The sequence below is a fragment of the Pelobates fuscus genome, chromosome 10 (genome assembly GCF_036172605.1).
Source record: "Pelobates fuscus isolate aPelFus1 chromosome 10, aPelFus1.pri, whole genome shotgun sequence".
NCBI lineage: Eukaryota > Metazoa > Chordata > Amphibia > Anura > Pelobatidae > Pelobates > Pelobates fuscus.
This window is the reverse complement of record NC_086326.1, coordinates 64,437,245-64,456,319: the sequence shown is the minus strand read 5'-3', so window position 1 is coordinate 64,456,319 and position 19,075 is coordinate 64,437,245.

Sequence of the window (19,075 nt, the reverse complement as noted above, 5' to 3'; positions counted from 1 at the left end):
CCATTAGCCCTCAATTGTAGTCTCTACTGGGGCCTTGAAGGGATTATTGCACTTTTGTTCCTTGTGTCTAAAGATTGTGTAGGGTGTGGCTGGAGGCGGTGCATGGAGGCGGGACATGGGTGGGGCTTGCTGCGGAGCATGGGTGGGGCCTGTAAGGGGGCCCTTGATTTATTTTGCCCGGGGGCCCTGAGGCTTCTCAGTCCGCCCCTGTCCTTATACAACTTATAAATAGTCAATCACTTAAATGCTGTTTTAAATGTAGGTGTGTTACTATCTGAGTTTGTAGTATGGCTTTGCTGAAAGAAAGAAAAAACTGGGGGTAGAACGTTACAGGGAAGGGAAATGACTGTGTGGGGGAAATAACTGAAAAATAGTCACAGACGGTGAAAGGGCAGTAGAGAAAATACAGCAGACTAATATAGATTGTGAGAATGATAAAGCATAAATCACTCAGGATAAATGTGTAGTTTTAAACTATGTTAACAGTGATGTCACACAAACTAACCAGCTGTTGGCAACACACATATCTCACAGACAGTCAGTGGGTGACATCATAACGATTCTTTCACTTTACACCCAGTTCCAAATTATTATGCAAATTATATTTTTCTCATTTACTTAAATAATTGATGTAAATAACAGTCAGCATAATTCTAATGTTATCAACTATTAAGAGTACAAATCAAATTTTATTGAACAAACCTCCTAATGATAACAGTATTTTTTTTTTTTTTTAAACATAAAAGAGGTACAATGCACTGTTACAAATTATTACGCACAGTAAGTTTCAAAACACTTTATAGGTTGTAAAGAACTGAAAATTGTCATTTGTTGTATTTGCAGCATATTTACTGAAATCAAAAGCTATTTCAATCAAACTTATAACAACATTTTAACTTTTTAAACATTTTAACAGGCCATGTTACATCATAACATAGGGCCATTTATTTGATAGCAGCTTCACAAGTCTTGCATCCATTGAACTTGTGAGTTTTTGGACAGTTTCTGCTTGAATTTGTTTGCAAGATGTCAGAATAGCCTCCCAGAGCTGCTGTTTGGATGTAAACTGCCTCCCACCCTCATAGATCTTTTGCTTGAGGATGCTCCAAAGGTTCTCAATAGGATTGAGGTCAGGGGAGGATGGAGGCCACACCATGACTTTCTCTCCTTTTATCCCCATAGCAGCCATTGATGCAGAGGTATTCTTTGCAGCATGAGATGGTGCATTGTCATGCATGAAGATGATTTTATTACGGAAAGCATAGTTCTTCCTTCTGTACCAGGGAAGAAAGTGTTCAGTCAGAAACTCCACATACTTTGCAGAGGTCATCTTTACACCTTCGGGGACCCTAAAGGGGCCGACCCGCTCTCTTCCCATGATTCCGGCCCAAAACATGACTCCACCACTGCCTTGCGGATGTCACAGCCTTGTTGGAACAGGCTGGCCGTCCACCAACCATCCACTACTCCATCCATCTAGACCATACAGGGTTGCACGGCACTCATCAGTGAACAGGACTGTTTGAAAATTAGTCTTCATGTATTTTTCTGCCCAATGCAGCCATTTCTGCTTGTGAGCATTGGTTAGTGGTGACCAAATAGAAGGTATATGCACAGTTGCAAGACTCTGGAGGACTCTATACCTTGATGTCCGTGTGACTCCAGAGGCACCAGAAGCTTCAAATATCTGTTTGCTGCTATGTAATGGTATTTTAGCAGCTGCTCTCTTGATCCAATGGATGGATCTGGCAGAAATCTTCCTTAATGCGCCTTTATCTGCACAAAGCCGTCTGTTTTCTGAATCAGCCACAAATCTCTTAATAGTGCGATGATAATGCTTAAGTTTTCGTGAAATATCTAATGTTTTCATACCTCGTCCAAGGCGTTGAACTATTTCACTCTTTTCGGCAGCAGAGAGAGCCTTTTTCTTCCCCATATTGCATGAAAATGGTGCTCTGCTTAATAATGTGGAACACCCTCCTTTAGTAGTTTTTCCTTAAATTGGGCTCATCTGGCAATCTACCGTATATACTCGAGTATAAGCCGACGCCCCTAATTTTACCACAAAAAACTTGGAAAACTTATTGACTCGAGTATAAGCCTAGGGTGCGAAATGCAGCAGCTACTGGTAAATTTCTAAATAAAATTAGATCCCCAAAAATTACATTAATTGAATATTTATTTACAGTGTGTGTATATAATGAATGCAGAATGTTTGTGTGAATGCAGTGTGTGTGTATATAATGCAGAGTGTGTGTTTGTATGAATGCCTTGTGTGTATATAATGCAGAGTGTGTGTTTGTATGAATGCCGTGTGTGTATATAATGCAGAGTGTGTATATAATGCAGAGTGTGTATATAATGCAGAATGTGTGTATATATAATGCAGAGTGTGTGTATATATAATGCAGAGTGTGTGTATATATAATGCAGAGTGTGTGTATATATAATGCAGAGTGTGTGTTTGTATGAATGCAGTGTTTGTATATAATGCAGAGCGCGTGTGTGTGTATAATGCAGAGTGTGTGTTTGTGTGAATGCAGTGTGTGTACATAATGCAGAGTGTGTGTATATAATGCAGAGTGTGTGTATATGATGCAGAGTGTGTGTATATGATGCAGAGTGTGTGTGTGTTCGTGTAGTGTGTGTAAACTGGGTGGGGGGAGGGCATTTTTATTTTAATATGGTTATTATTTTTTTATTTTAATATTTGTTTCTTTTTCTTTTTTTTTCGCCCCCCCTCCCTGCTTGTTGTCTGGCCAGAGAGGAGGGTTATCTCAATCCCTGGTGGCCCAGTGGCATTGGCTGTGCAGGAGGGGGGCCGGGAGCAAGCTGTTACTTACCTGTGCAGCAGCTCTGTTCAGCTCTGTTCACCTCTGCGGTCTGCCTGCCGTGCAGAGCGTTGCCACAGTAACCCGCGGCAACGCTCTGATGGACGCGGGTCTCGCAAGGGAGCTGAACGGAATGTAGGTGAACGGAGCTGAATGGAGCTGCTGCACAGGTAAGTAACATTACAAACCCGGCGGTCCTGTTGGGGGCTGGGAGCAAGCTGTATTAATGTAAGTTGCCATAATAAGACCTTGACTCGAGTATAAGCCGAGGGGGGCTTTTTCAGCACAAAAAATGTGCCGAAAAACTCTGCTTATACTCGAGTATATACACGGTAATTATCACAGGTGTCTGAGATTGTTTTCAGTTGTCAAAAGAGCCCTGAGACACAATGCCATCCATGAGTTAAACTGAAAAACTAAATATTTATTCTTTGTGACACATAGAATTTGCATAATAATTTGGAACAGGGTGTATAAAACTGGGATTGGGAGGCGGAGTCTGACAGCCGAGACAAGCAGTCGCACAGGCTGAGAGCTCTGAAAGAAAAACGAGAAAAACATGGAGAAAACCCGGGATAAGCACCCTAAAAATAACTAAAAAGGCGTACTACAGTACCCCTTAGCGACATGGGATGGATAAACAAAAAAACGCCAACCGGAAAACACTCCCCCGGACTCACAATTGGCGACATGTGGAAGCAGGCCCGCGGGGCATGTGGATCCGATATGGCGGCGATTCATGGCAGCTGTTCCGATTTCTTGGATGATCCCTCCGGTGACGAATACCTGCCGGCAACCAAGGCGGGGAGACCTCCACAACTGACCAGCTCCAACCCAGAGACCGCTCTGGTGACTATTGCGGCCCTCACGCGGCTGCTCGCGGATCATCACAAGGATCAACAACATCGCTGCACTCAGGGGAGACCTAAAAGGGATGACAACCCGCTTAAACACATTGGAACACAAAGCCAACAACACCACCCGAGATATTGTGGAAATCAGGCAAACCATACTTGACATTCAATGACAACAAAAGCTCCATGAACACCGCATGGCGGAGCAAGAGGATGCCGGACGGAGTGACAACATAAAAGTAAGTGGGTTCACTGAAACGATCCCCGAGGTGGACCTAGCTCAGGCTGCTGCTCGCCTTCTTGCCACTATACTACCACCCATGCGGGCCAACAAGATCACCCCCGCTAACATATTCAGGATACCCAAATCCCCAAGGGCGCCATCAGAGGCCACATGAGATGTCATACTCACCTTTTAAACCAGAACAGATAAAACAGCAGTTCAAACCGCCTTGAGGAGGAAGACGCCACTCCAATTTGAAGTGATGACACTAAACTTCACCGATCTATCGAGAGGCACCCTAGCATGGCGGCGATCCCTCCAGCCATTTACCACGCTTCTCCGCCAAAGAGACCTCAAATATTGATGGCAGATGACCCAGACACACACCGTACAGCAGGGGTCGGACTCCCACCCGATCAGGGAGTTGAACAATGCAACACCACTACTACAGGCACTGGGCCTGCCGCCAGACTCCCTCACGCAGACAGGCCAGCAGAGTGCAACGTCTCCACTCGTGGGACCCGGCGAGATCTGTCCCATTTGTGCCGACAGGCCAAACACCCGACCCCTACGTGGCGCTCACCACCTAATAAGCAGACATAATGATACAGAGATAATCTGTAAGACGGAGGGGGCACACATCAACATAAGAGAAGATGGACGAAAACATTCATAAAAGAGCTCAAACTACACCGGGCCTCACAATGGCCAGGAGGAGGTCCTACACTGTTCAGCAAGGAAGTACCCAACAATGCACCCCTGTAAATGGTCAACAACACTGTATATTAGTGCACAACATAAGGCCTAGTCCCCCTCTTGGAACAGCAGGGAAATTTAACTAAGACCCTGACCCTTACAGCGCTGGTAAGCAGGGGAGACGGACACCCACACACCTGCAACCTTCCGCTACAATGCACTGGCCGAACAGTCCACAAGGCTGCTTACAAAACGCAACAGGCACAAACGGCAACCACGGGTAATAAAGACCCACGAGCACCCAGAGGCTCGACCAGAGATGACCATGTTGAGCGACCAGTTGAAGTCCCGGGACTGTGTATTGGCAACGGGACTATCGGGGTAAGAGTGGGGGTAGGGTGACCCACAAGTACGGGACGTTGTCTCAGATTGCCTATAGTCCTCCTCATACCCGAAAGCACAACCTGAAAAACCCACTCACCCCTAAATATCTGACCAAGTGTCTTGATGCACAAACCTTCACCCAACCTTGTAGCCACGGGAATAGGCTGAGAGGACACTTTTTACCCAGTCTACGACTGTACCCAGGCTAACCACTTATATTTTTGCTTTTCAGATTATTATAGTAGCCTAGATAGAAACGTGGTACCAAATTTACTTTTATTCTAACACATGAGAACTCTGATGCTAAAATGAAAGCTAAAAAGTGAAGTCAAACACAGTACAGGTACACTTAGCGAGATCAATAACTTAAAAAACAAGCAATTGTACCTAAGTACACTAATGGCGACTGAAGTTACTAGGAGGTCCCAGGACCTTATTTGGTTTAAGACAGTCTAATCATTGCACAACGATGTGTAGATGTTTGAATGCCAGCACTATGCCACATTCACACATGGTCCTGCATGCAACACACTATGTCTTAGCTTGCACACATATGGATGAAAAGCTGTTAATCTGCATAGCACACTATATAAATGTCGAATTAGCTAAGGTTGCTCATATATATGAACGTTAATCTCATAACCTGTCTACCATGCACTATAGCATATAACATTTTCTTACAAAACTATCACAGACAACATGTAACGCACACATTATATATGTTTATCCACTGTTTATATCTCTTTTCAAAAACAAAAATGTGCTATATACATACATGCCATAATATGTTTAAATATGCCTGTTATTATATTGCCAGGGCCGGTGCAAGGATTTTTGCCGCCCTAGGCAAAAGTAAAGTTTGCCGCCCCCATGTGACATCACAGTGCCCCACCCATATGATCTGCCATGTTAACTAACACAGTGCTGCAGTGCCACCGTGTTTACAATAAAAGGCCTGCAGGGACAGGCTATAGACACCATAACCACTACATTAAGCTGCAGTGGTTCTGGGGACTATAGTGTTTCTTTAATGTGAGGTAAATTAGAGATTAGTGCCACGAATAATATACTAGATTGCCTACTTACAACCAGATGAGGATGATGGCGGGCTCTAGCTGCAGTCTGGCTCCACTGGTCAGGTGTAGAACAGGATCTCTGGAGGCGGTTTGTAACTGTGGTCACAAAAATCAATGTTCTGGGAGAACGGGAAGCAGCTCCATTTTTGAGGGCCCTTTACACAGCTCAAGGTCTGGGTCCCAGGGTCCACCTTCATGTTCCACCAATGAGTTTGTTCACAGAGGTGTGTGTGTGGGGGGGGGGGATGTCCTGATGTGTGTAAGGAATGCATTGTGTGAATCTGTGTTTGTATGTGTAAGGGCTGCAAGGTGAGTTTGTGTATGTATGGGATGCAGTGTGTGTGTCTGTAAGGGATGCACTGAGTGTGTGGAAGGGGTGCATTGTGTGTTGCTGTGTGTAAGGGATGCATTGCTTGTGTATGTGTGTCTGTGTGTAATGCATTGTGTGTTTTTTTGTTTGCAAGGGGTGCATTGTATGTGTGTGTGTGTGTGTGTGATGGATGTCAATCTCTCCCCCTACCCCCGTCAATTTCCTTCTCCCCCCCTCTCCAATTTCCTTCTTCTCCCCCTCCCTCTCATTGCCTTCTCCCCCCTCCAATTTCCTTCTTCTCCCCCTCCCTCTCATTTCCTTCCTTCTCCCCCCCAATTTCCTTCCTCCCCCTCCAATTTCCTTCCTCTCCCCCCTCCAATTTCCTTCCTCTCCCCCCTCCAATTCCCTTCCTCCCCCCTCAAATTCCCTTCCTCCCCCCTCCCTCAAATTTCCTTCCTCTCCCCCCTCCCTCAAATTTCCTTCCTCTCCCCCCTCCCTCAAATTTCCTTCCTCTCCCCCCTCCCTCAAATTTCCTTCCTCTCCCCCCTCCCTCAAATTTCCTTCCTCTCCCCCTCCCTCAAATTTCCTTCCTCCCCCCTCAAATTTCCTCCCTTCTTCTCCCCCCTCAAATGTCCTCCCTTCCTCTCACCCTCCCTCAAATTCCTACCTCTCCCTCCCCTCCCTCCAATTTCCTTCCTCCCTCCCCCTCAAATTTCCTTCCTCCCTCCCCCCTCAAATTTCCTTCCTTCCTCCCCCCTCAAATTTCCTTCCTCTCCCCCTCAAATTCCCTCCCTTCCTCAAATTTCCTTCCTCCCCCCCTCAAATTTCCTCCCTTCCTCTCCCCCCTCAAATGTCCTCCCTTCCTCTCCCCCTCCCTCAAATTTCCTCTCTTCCTCTCCCCCCTCCCTCAAATTTCCTCCCTTCCTCTCCCCCTCCCTCAAATTTCCTCCCTTCCTCTCCCCCCTCCCTCAAATTTCCTTCCTCTCCCCCCTCCCTCAAATTTCCTTCCTCTCCCCCCTCCCTCAAATTTCCTTCCTCTCCCCCCCCAAATTTCCTTCCTCTCCCCCCCAAAATTTCCTTCCTCTCCCCCCCAACTTTCCTCCCTTCCTCTCCCCCCTCAAATTCCTACCTCTCCCTCCCCTCCCTCAAAATTCCTTCCTTTCCCCCCCTTCAAATTTCCTTCCTTCCTCTCCCCCCTTCAAATTTCCTCCCTTCCTCTCCCTGCTCCCTCAAATTTCCTCCCTTCCTCTCCCCCCCTCAAATTTCCTCCCTTCCTCTCCCCCCCTCAAATTTCCTCCCTTCCTCTCCCCCCCTCAAATTTCCTCCCTTCCTCTCCCCCCCTCAAATTCCTACCTCTCCCTCCCCTCCCTCAAATTTCCTTCCTCTCCCCCCTTCAAATTTCCTTCCTTCCTCTCCCCCCTCAAATTCCTACCTCTCCCTCCCCTCCCTCAAATTTCCTTCCTCTCCCCCTTCAAATTTCCTTCCTTCCTCTCCCCCCTCCCTCAAATTTCCTTCCTCTCTCCCCTTCAAATTTCCTTCCTTCCTCTCCCCCCTTCAAATTTCCTACCTTCCTCTCCCCCCCAATTTCCTTCCTCTCCCCCCCCCAAATTTCCTTCCTCTCCCCCCCCAAATTTCCTTCCTCTCCCCCCCCAAATTTCCTTCCTCTCCCCCCCAAAATTTCCTTCCTCTCCCCCCCAAATTTCCTTCCTCTCCCCCCCTTCAAATTTCCTCCCTTCCTCTCCCCCCCACTCCTTCAAAATTTCCTCCCTTCCCTCCCTCTCATTCAAATTTCCTCCCTCCCTCTCCCCCCCCCCCCACTCTCCCTGGCTGAGTGCTTCCTCTTCAGCTCCCTCGCGCGCCGCGTACTGATGCCGGAGCCAGAAGATGACGTGAGAGGAGAGTGCTCCCTCGCACGCCCGCCGGTTGTCAGCAGGGACAGCCTCTGGGGGGCCCTGAGGTGACCGGCTGCTGGGCCCTCCAGGAGAAGAGGCTGGCCCAGTGGGTACATACCGGGGTCGCAGGGCCCCCTGCGACCCGGTATGTACCCACTGAATGTGGGGCCCGGACGACCTGAGCAGTCCGGGCCCCCCAGGACCGCCGGGCCCATGACAACTGTTGCGGTTGTCATGCCCTGATGGCGGCCCTGATATTGGTATAGTTAGCACATTTTGTTTTGTCCATTTCTGTTAACATGGTTGTGGGGAATGATAAACCTTTGGAATTAAAATGCCTATGTGTGGCATAGGACTGTAAAATAGACAGGGAGAGGGAGGACAAGAGAGAGAGAATAAAATAGAATAGCTATCCATATAGATAGACAGGCAATTTGAATCCATATTGTGCATGTATTTCAATTCCAATGTAACATATCACTCAAGATAAAAGTGTAGTATTGAAATCAATACTTTGCCACATTCCACTTGTGATTCTTTCACAGTGAAGGGAAAATAACTGGGAAACTAAATCTATATAAATCATCTAGATATAGAAGAATAATTATTCCCACTGGAATGAAGTAACCTAGTTCTTTAATTATGAAGGTAACCCAGTTCTTTAAAGTATATACCTTAAAGAAAATAAGTGAATAAACATAATAGAAAAAAAATGTTAAAAAGAAAAATGAGAAAAAATGTATTTAGTCCGAGAGTAAACAAATATAGAACGGTAGGAGGGTATGTCCATGAGGTTTATGACATGGTTTTTGAAGGAAATATAGCTGTGAGAGGGAAATGGACTATAGAGTGGTAAGAACAACTGTAAGGGTGGTTTTTGTCTTAGAGTGAAAGCCACTATGGGAAGTAAATGGCTGTTTCATGGAAATTTGGCTGTAATCGGGGGGAAAGTGTGTGTGCATGCACATGTGGTAATGCCATTATGTAGAAATATAGATCTCTATCTGTGAACTGTCCCAAAAAAATAAAAAGTGGATAATTCCATGGTTGGAGTTAAAGGGACACTCCAGTACCCAAATAAAAAAGAATATATATATATATATATATATATATATATATATATATATATATATATATATATTGTTTTAACTATTTATTAGATTCACCCCAATGAAAACATGCATTGATTTAATTATACATTTTATTTTCCCTTTGGGATATATCTAAAAATTGCAGAACTGTTGTCTGAAGCCTTTGCAAACCCTCCCCTTCTTCCCCAGCCCTGAATTTCAGTGACTGTAATCACAGACTTCCAATGCAACCCAATGAGTGCATTGAGCAATTGCTTGCCATTTAAACCAGGAGGTAACAGGACCTGATTAACAGCCATGGGGTGTAACAAGTTTCATTTATAAAAATGCCAATTTCTTCTGAAATCTGCACTTTTTGTAAACTAATAATAAAAAAATAAAAAATACAATCTACAGACGTTGAGATGTGTGTAGGGAACTGCTATAGAGTGGTATGAGATACCAAATATGTAAATTGTGATTTTATAATACGAGAATAGATTGCATAATATATATATATATATATATATATATATATATATATATATATATATTGCCTTATTACTCCAACAAATATTAGATATTACATGACAAAGATTTATGGGACATAAATAATATATGATTTCTAATTATAAATGAATCAAAGTCTCTCTTCATTAGATTTTCAAAATTTTAATAGTGCCAGATTTTAATTGGAATCACTGCTCTCATTGTGTTGCTTGTCTACACTCTAGTTGATTAATTGTTCTTCCCAATATCTCCCCAAACCCTTTTTTGGTGGTTGAATGTTTTTTTAGCTTTTGTATAACCCCATTCCCCTTTCTTCTTTGCATTCTAAGCAGACTATTGCATTGACACTATGGGATTTTCTGTACAGAGAACATGATCCAGTGGTGATGTATTGTAGCTCCTCCAATGTAGCCTGACTGGATTGTCTCAAAGCAATGATGCATATATTCAGTCCTGGCCAGACCCGAGCAAGGAATATACAATACAAAAAGGAAATGCAAAATGTGACCAGTTCCCCATTATTCCACATATTCTTGTATTCTTCCATCTAAAGAAATGATCAGAAGATAACCTAACTCAGGTGTTTAAAAAGAAAAACCCAAACAATAAAAACCAAACAAAAAATAACCTATTAAAGTCTGTGAGCTTTGACGTTGATGTTTAGTGAGTGAGTGCACTGGATCTTGTATGATATATTTGTGTGCCAGACAATTAAAAAAATTGAGGTTTACTGTATAGCATTCAGCTGGACAGACATGGAGTTATACACAGAGTGTGATATGATAGATCTCAGTTCACACATATTTACTTCACTGGTAATAATAGCATTTCTGTTTGGGAGCTAAATAGATATCGTTTGCCGAAGTGTAGCATAAAAAGGATGATTCTGTAGGTATTAATAGATAACATGCATCCGGAGTACCAGGAAACACAAGGATTGAGCAATAAAAGCTATCATATGGCACATATATTCTTTTTAACTACCTTTTCATTCTTCTGGCTTTATTATTAAACATTTCAAATAATAAGGACTGATATGCTTTCACAATGGTAAGCCATAGATTGGTAAGCTAAGTTTCCACATATGTCTAGACTCCAAGTTTGTTTCAACACTACACGGACTATGACAATATGGAAGAAACCTTTATCAGGTTAGAAGTTGCCAAGTAGTTTTCTTCTTGTAAATTGGCAGTAATGCATTCCATCCTTAAACCAGATTTTCTGAGACAACACTACAAAGAGGAGGGGCAAGCTGTTTCCACAGTTTGGCAATCAATATTTGAACGGGTGTACAAATGCGGTTCATAAATTGTAATGGGTGCTTCTTCCATTTAAGTTTAGAATTGTTGAACATTCTGAGATCAGGTGATTAATTGAAGCTAAAAGCAGTCAGATATGAACTTTAAATTACCACATCATACCAATGTAAATTGTGGACATGTCCACAATATGTGAAAAAGTACCAGACTTTACAACCCTGTTGATGCGTAAATACGTTGATGCTTGTGAGAGTCTACCATAGAGCTTGGTTGCTTCATCTAAGTGTTGCTTCTAAGTGTGTGTGTGGTTGGAGATATTCTGGAGAGTTTTACAGAAGCTTCAACTGTCTAAGAGTTGTGCTAAGAGTTCTTTTTTACTGTTGCAGGTAAGATTCATCTGTAGGAAAAGGTTACTGACTGCACAAGGTTTGATTTCCTGTTGGTAATTATAAGGCATTTGATTGGATTAGGTAGCTACTTGCTATTGATTGCTATTTAAATTAGCTATTGTTTGCTAATAAGCAGAGGCCTGCCCAGGTGTTAAACATTCCTAGTGGGAGGTGATTTGAGGAGTATATAAGGGCTGTTGTCATTAGCTTGGCTAATAGAGCTTGGTTGCTTCATCTAAGTGTTGCTTCTAAGTGTGTGTGTGGTTGGAGATATTCTGGAGAGTGTTGCTTCTAAGTGTGTGTGTGGTTGGAGATATTCTGGAGAGTGTTGCTTCTAAGTGTGTGTGTGGTTGGAGATATTCTGGAGATAACCTGGAGGTAATCCGAGGTATTCAGGAGGATAAATAAAAAGTTAAGGTTTGTTTGATTTAAATTATTCACCTCATTGGAATGGCAGACTTAGTTCAGTGTAATAGTTGCTTTGCATTTGTTTCACGTTCCACTTTTTGGAGGTTTGGTTGTTGTCTAATCTGTAGACAGTTCTCTATTTTGCGGCAGGAGATTGTATTTTTGAAGTCTGAGATTTGTAAATTATCTGGTAAACAAACTCAGGCTGGAACTGCTGCAAAGCCACTGCCGCAGAGACATACTAGGAATGGCAGATGGATTACTGTAGGATCTGGTAGACTTGGAGTTGTGGATAAAAGGCATATTGCACAGTCTGTTGCTCTACATAATTCATTTTCTGCACTTTCAGAGTGTAGTGGTGTCGTGGAGAGAGGCACTGAGGCTAGTGGTGTTGTGCAGAGAGGCACTGAGGCTAGTGGTGTTGTGCAGAGAGGCACTGAGGCTAGTGGTGTTGTGCAGAGAGGCACTGAGGCTAGTGGTGTTGTGCAGAGAGGCACTGAGGCTAGTGGTGTTGTGCAGAGAGGCACTGAGGCTAGTGGTGTTGTGCAGAGAGGCACTGAGGCTAGTGGTGTTGTGCAGAGAGGCACTGAGGCTAGTGGTGTTGTGAAGAGAGGCACTGAGGCTAGTGGTGTTGTGAAGAGAGGCACTGAGGCTAGTGGTGTTGTGAAGAGAGGCATTGAGGCTAGTGGTGCTGTGCAGAGAGGCACTGAGGCTAATGGTGTTGTGCAGAGAGGCTTGAAGACTATGGTGAGGCTTAATAGAAAGCAGTTGTTGGTGGGGGATTCCATCATAAGAGGTGTGGAGATGGACAATGGTGGTCTTGTGAGGTGTCTTCCCGGAGCTACTGCTCACAGAGACAGGAGACGTATCTGTAATATTGTTAAGCAAGCAAAGCAGGAAGGGGAATTGGATGTACTTGTCCATTTAGGGACAAATGACTTGGCTTGCAATGAGGTTTCAGAGGTTAAGGAAGTTTTTAGTGTTTTGGCCAATGATATACGGCAGGTTGCTTCCACATTGTCATTCTCTGAAGTTCTGCCTGTGCATAACACTCAGAATGACAGGCGGATGCGTATTAGGGACTTTAACTTGTGGCTTTGTGAATGGTGTCGGGAGCAAGGATTTGGCTTTATTGCTCATGGTAGCTCTGTTTGGAATGGAAATAAACTGTACAAAAAAGATGGTTTGCATCTTTCTCAAAAGGGAACAAATGTTCTCAGTGAGCAGTTCAGAGGTTTTGCTAGGATGTATTTAAACTAGGAGGGGGGGGCAAAAGGGTGATAAAACATCAATCCAATTGTCCCCCAAAACAAGGACAGAAGGTGCCTGTAGCAAGTGTGTTAAAAAATGATAAGCTTAGAGTCATGTCTACAAATGCTCGCAGTTTAGGGAATAAGATCCATGAACTTGTGGCAATAATGGCAACTGATAGTGTAGATTTAGTCGCTGTTACTGAGACATGGTATAATGAGAAAAATGACTGGGACATAGCAATACCAGGGTACTCTTTATATAGAAAAGACAGGGAAGGCAAGAAAGGGGGAGGGGTGGCCCTGTATGTAAAGAATAGCATAAAATCTAGCCTAATAAAGGTTAGTGAGGCGAACATAGAGTCAGTTTGGGTTACGTTAGAATTTGGTAATCACACAATAACTCGTGTAGGTGTGATTTATAGGCCCCCAGGACAAATTGAAGAGTTAGATAATCTACTAGTTGAAGAAATAGCTAAAATGACAATGAAGGGGGAAGTTATCATCATGGGTGACTTTAATCTTCCTGATGTAAATTGGAAAACAAAAATAGCTACTTGTGCCAGGAGCACACATATTCTAAACTCCCTACTGGGATTGTCTCTAAAACAAGTCGTTGAGGAGCCAACTCGTAAAGAGGCCATACTAGATTTAGTGTTAACAAATGGAGATTTGGTATCAGATATTACTGTAGGTGAAAGTTTAGGATCCAGTGATCATCAGTCAGTGTGGTTTAATATAAGAACAGTGACTGAGTCACACCACACAAAAACAAAAGTTTTAGACTTTAGAAAAACAGACTTTTCCAAAATTAGAATATGTGTAAAGGAGTCATTATCAGACTGGAGCAATTTAAATGGAGTCCAAAAGAAATGGGATTATTTAAAAGTTGCACTACTGAAGGCAACAGAAAATTGCATTAGGCTTGTCAGTAAAAGCAAAAAATTCAAGAAACCACTGTGGTACTCCACAGATGTAGCCAAAATAGTAAAAAACAAAAAGTTAGCATTTAGTAATTATAAAAAAACCCAGAGTGAGGAAGACAGAATGACCTATAAGATTAGGCAGAAAGAGGCTAAGCAAGTTATAAGAGCTTCCAAATCACACACAGAAGAGAAAATAGCACAGTCAGTAAAAAAGGGGGACAAAACCTTTTTTAGATACATAAATGAGAAAAGAAAAGTAAAACAAGGATTAGTTAGATTAAAAACAAAAGAAGGAAGGTATGTAGATGAGGATAAAGGTCTAGCTGACTGCCTCAATGAATATTTTTGTTCGGTATTTACAGATGAAAATGAAGGAAAGGGACCTCAGTTAAGAAAAAGGATAAATGAGTCATTTATTACACGTGAGTTTACAGAGGAAGAGGTTCTATTTCAACTGTCAAAAGTAAAGACAAATAAGTCAATGGGACCTGATGGAATACACCCAAAGCTATTAAAAGAGCTTAGTGGTGTACTAGCAAAACAATTAACAGATTTATTTAACCAATCATTGATAACAGGAGTAGTCCCAGAAGATTGGAAGTTAGCGAATGTTGTGCCCATTCACAAGAAAGGTAATAGGGAGGAGTCGGGCAACTATAGGCCAGTAAGCCTAACTTCAGTAGTGGGGAAAGTGATGGAAACCATGTTAAAGGATAGGATTGTTGAACATCTAAAAACACATGGATTTCAAGATCAGAGACAACATGGGTTTACTTCAGGGAGATCATGCCAAACTAATCTTATTGATTTTTTTGATTGGGTAACTAAAATTATAGATCAGGGTGGTGCAGTAGACATTGCTTACCTCGATTTCAGTAAGGCTTTTGACACTGTTGCACATAGAAGGCTTATCAACAAACTACAATCTTTGAGTTTGGATTCCAATATTGTTGAATGGGTAAGGCAGTGGCTGAGTGACAGGCAACAGAGGGTTGTAGTCAATGGAGTATATTCAAAGCTTGGGCTTGTCACCAGTGGGGTACCTCAGGGATCTGTACTTGGACCCATTCTCTTTAATATTTTTATTAGTGATATTGCAGAAGGTCTTGATGGTAAGGTGTGTCTTTTTGCGGATGATACTAAGATATGTAACAGGGTTGATGTTCCAGGAGGGATAAGCCAAATGGAAAAGGATTTAGGTAAACTAGAAAAATGGTCAGAGTTGTGGCAACTGACATTTAATGTGGATAAGTGCAAGATAATGCATCTTGGATGTAAAAACCCAAGGGCAGAGTACAGAATATTTGATAGAGTCCTAACCTCAACATCTGAGGAAAGGGATTTAGGGGTGATTATTTCTGATGACTTAAAGGTAGGCAGACAATGTAATAGAGCAGCAGGAAATGCTAGCAGAATGCTTGGTTGTATAGGGAGAGGTATTAGCAGTAGAAAGAGGGAAGTGCTCATGCCATTGTACAGAACACTGGTGAGACCTCACTTGGAGTACTGTACACAGTACTGGAGACCCTATCTTCAGAAGGATATTGATACCTTAGAGAGAGTTCAAAGAAGGGCTACTAAACTGGTTCATGGATTGCAGGATAAAACTTACCAGGAAAGGTTAAAGGATCTTAACATGTATAGCATGGAGGAAAGACGAGACAGGGGGGATATGATAGAAACATTTAAATACATAAAGGGAATCAACACAGTAAAGGAGGAGACTATATTTAAAAGAAGAAAAACTACCACAACAAGAGGACATAGTCTTAAATTAGAGGGACAAAGGTTTAAAAATAATATCAGGAAGTATTACTTTACTGAGAGGGTAGTGGATGCATGGAATAGCCTTCCAGCTGAAGTGGTAGAGGTTAACACAGTAAAGGAGTTTAAGCATGCGTGGGATAGGCATAAGGCTATCCTAACTATAAGATAAGGCCAGGGACTAATGAAAGTATTTAGAAAACTGGGCAGACTAGATGGGCCGAATGGTTCTTATCTGCTGTCACATTCTATGTTTCTATGTTTCTATGTTACCAATGGATGGCAGTTTGTGTGCATTTGTATCAAGGTATCCATTCCACTTGGATACAAAGATGAATATGGAATTTTCAGTTCATTAGATAGACATAAAGAGTGGACATCAGATCTTCCTGTTTCAAATGAGATTTGCAAACAGATAGAAACATAAGAGGTATGAAGTTAAACATTATATTGTGATTTGTCATTTTTTTTGCAGTACTTCAGCTCTTTGGAGTAGATGTCAAAGTCTGTCAGTAGTTTTGTAAATGTGACAACTGAGGAGTCTTCTAAAAGTGAATAACCTGATGTGGAGCACCTAAAACTCCACCTTCCACATGTCCAGGACTACAGTGAGAATTTGAGGGAATTCAATATGAACTAAAATTTATTTTAATGTGAAGGGCAAAGTTGCCACATTGAATACACAGCTGAATTGGACTAGGAAAGTTCTGCCAATGGATTGATAGGAAAGGAGGGGCATAGGAAAGAACAATAGAGGAAGGCAAGAAAGTAAATTGCCTGTTGGGCCACAAAACATAAAATCGGGGCTTCTTGCAAACCATGCTAGATAAGTTGGTGGGCGACTATGACCGTTCTTAAGAGACTTGGACACCAAGATGAGTAAAGACTTCAGGGTGTGAGGTAGCAACCTGACCCACTGATGGAGAAAGAACAACCAGGGCATTAGAAAAATGTGAAAATGTCCTTAAAAGGTAAGGCTTAAATCATTCTAGTGCTTTTCTAGATAGTCTGTGTGTTATGGCCTATAGCTATGTGGTCAGATCACAACTCTTGAAGGCATCTTTCTAAGTTATGCTGGAAGTCAGAAGTCATTTCTTGCATTGTAGCCTTAACTTACTGTCTTATTACTTATTACTTACTTATTTTCGAACACAGGCAGACCTGGCTTGAGGCTTTTAATGAGAACAACATCTTGCATAAAGAGAAGGCTGAGTAAGGTAAGAGAATAGATTCTGTGATTTCTTCTGTGAGTAGGACATGCTGGCCTAATTAAAGGTGAAGAAACAAAAGGGTGGTATAGCTCAAAAATATGTCCTTAAAAATGTGGGATAATAAAGAAAGAGAACTAATAGTATAGTTTGTCAAATACAATTGGAAAAAATATGATAAAAATAATTCACTCACACTTTATGGGAGCTTAGGTGCAGCTCCAACTATAATGTGGTCACTGGTCTGCAGGTAGTTCTTCTTTTAGTTTATTTTCTCGTTACAGTAAGAGTAACATTTCCCTAACAACTGCCATTAACGTGCGCTTAAAGGAAAACTGTAGCATTAGGAATTGATATCTATATGCCTAACGCTACAATCCTGGTGCCCCTTACTATTCCCCCCCCCCCCCCATCTGCACAAAAATGAAAGCAAAAACAAACAAAAAAATACTCTAGCACTTCCATAACCTCGTCCTCGTGTTGAGTCATGATGGGCCAATCCAATGCTCCTCATAAAGGAGCATTGGAGAACATAGGCATATGCACTTTGCTCACCGCAATGCACCTAAAATTCCAGCTTAGAAAATTGTTGTACGCAACGCTTCTCCGACCGCAATAACACTGTGCATGCACGTGTGACATCATGGTATGTGACGGAATGAAAGTCGGTAAGAAAAATCTCCAGCTCTCATATCAGTGCTTTCAAGCCTTCTCGTTAGTTTAATATTGAGTTTTGGGGGTACGATGGGAGAACAGGACTGCAGGCACTATAACAACTTCAGTAAGATGTTGTTACTTTAGGAATGTTCTACAATAACGCATACTGTCACAATTCATATTGATGATTTAGAAGGGTCACTCCAAGCACCATAACAACAATAGCAAGTCCATTGCATAGATTACGGCGTAATGAGCTGTATTGCTACATATACCTATAATGATTTTCAGAAAATCCCTGCAGCTGTTAGTTCTCCCCTTGCTCAAGTATTTCACCTGCCCATACAAATACATGTATAGAAAACTCAAATTATATATAACTTCACAATACGTCTGACAGGTGGTCTCATCACTTTCTACTAAAGAATCTGCACATTATGGGCTATTTGCAATAAGCACAAGACTTCTTAAGGCGATAACCTGTTTTATTCATTTATTTATTGACTTTTATCTTATTTGCATTTTAATATTCTATCCAACAACAACTACTACTCAGGAAGTCTTTTGAATGCAACACTAAACAATGTGAACACCAGGTGTCGCTCTTTCCATTAAAGAAAAGAAAAAAAAATTCTGCTGGTTCCATTCCCTAGTAGCATTACTTTTTTTTTTTTTTTTTTTTTTTAAATATAGCCTGCAGTGATACGTTTTGGGTCTCCTGAACTAACACACATTTAAACATTGTTTCCTATATTTTATAAGACTTCATTTTTATTAGTACAAAACAAACTTTTTCATTTTGCTCACATTAGGTATAATAAACAAAAATGTATTTAAATAAGTTTCATATCATCCACTCAAAGTTATTGGATAAAATACAATTGAACAAGTTTCAGCACAAAAATAAAACTATCATTTATTGATGGAAACAAACACAACTGTCATAAAAACGGGGGAAAAATACATACATACATTTTTTCTCTTCTCCAATCTACCTTGATTACTACCTCCATGCTTTTACAAACATGAGCCATTTTTTACACTTTCACATGTGTGCAAACCAAATGAATAACATACCAGTAACTGGAAGTATGAAATATTCTCCCAAATTATCACTGAAAGGTCACTAAACCTCAGATTAAGTTATTTTTTAGATTTTGGTTCCCACTTGGTTGTTGCCCTCTTTAAAGCATAGTTTTCTACATCCGTCAACTTGGCTTTTCATGACCATATTTGATTATATCCTGTTGTGTTTTTTTTTTCTCTGGATAATTTTAGTAGTTTTTGAAGAACATGCTTGTCTTATACTGTGGGGCAGAGGTAGACCTTCCTCAGAGTCCACCAGCAGACAGAAAGCAGATCAGACTT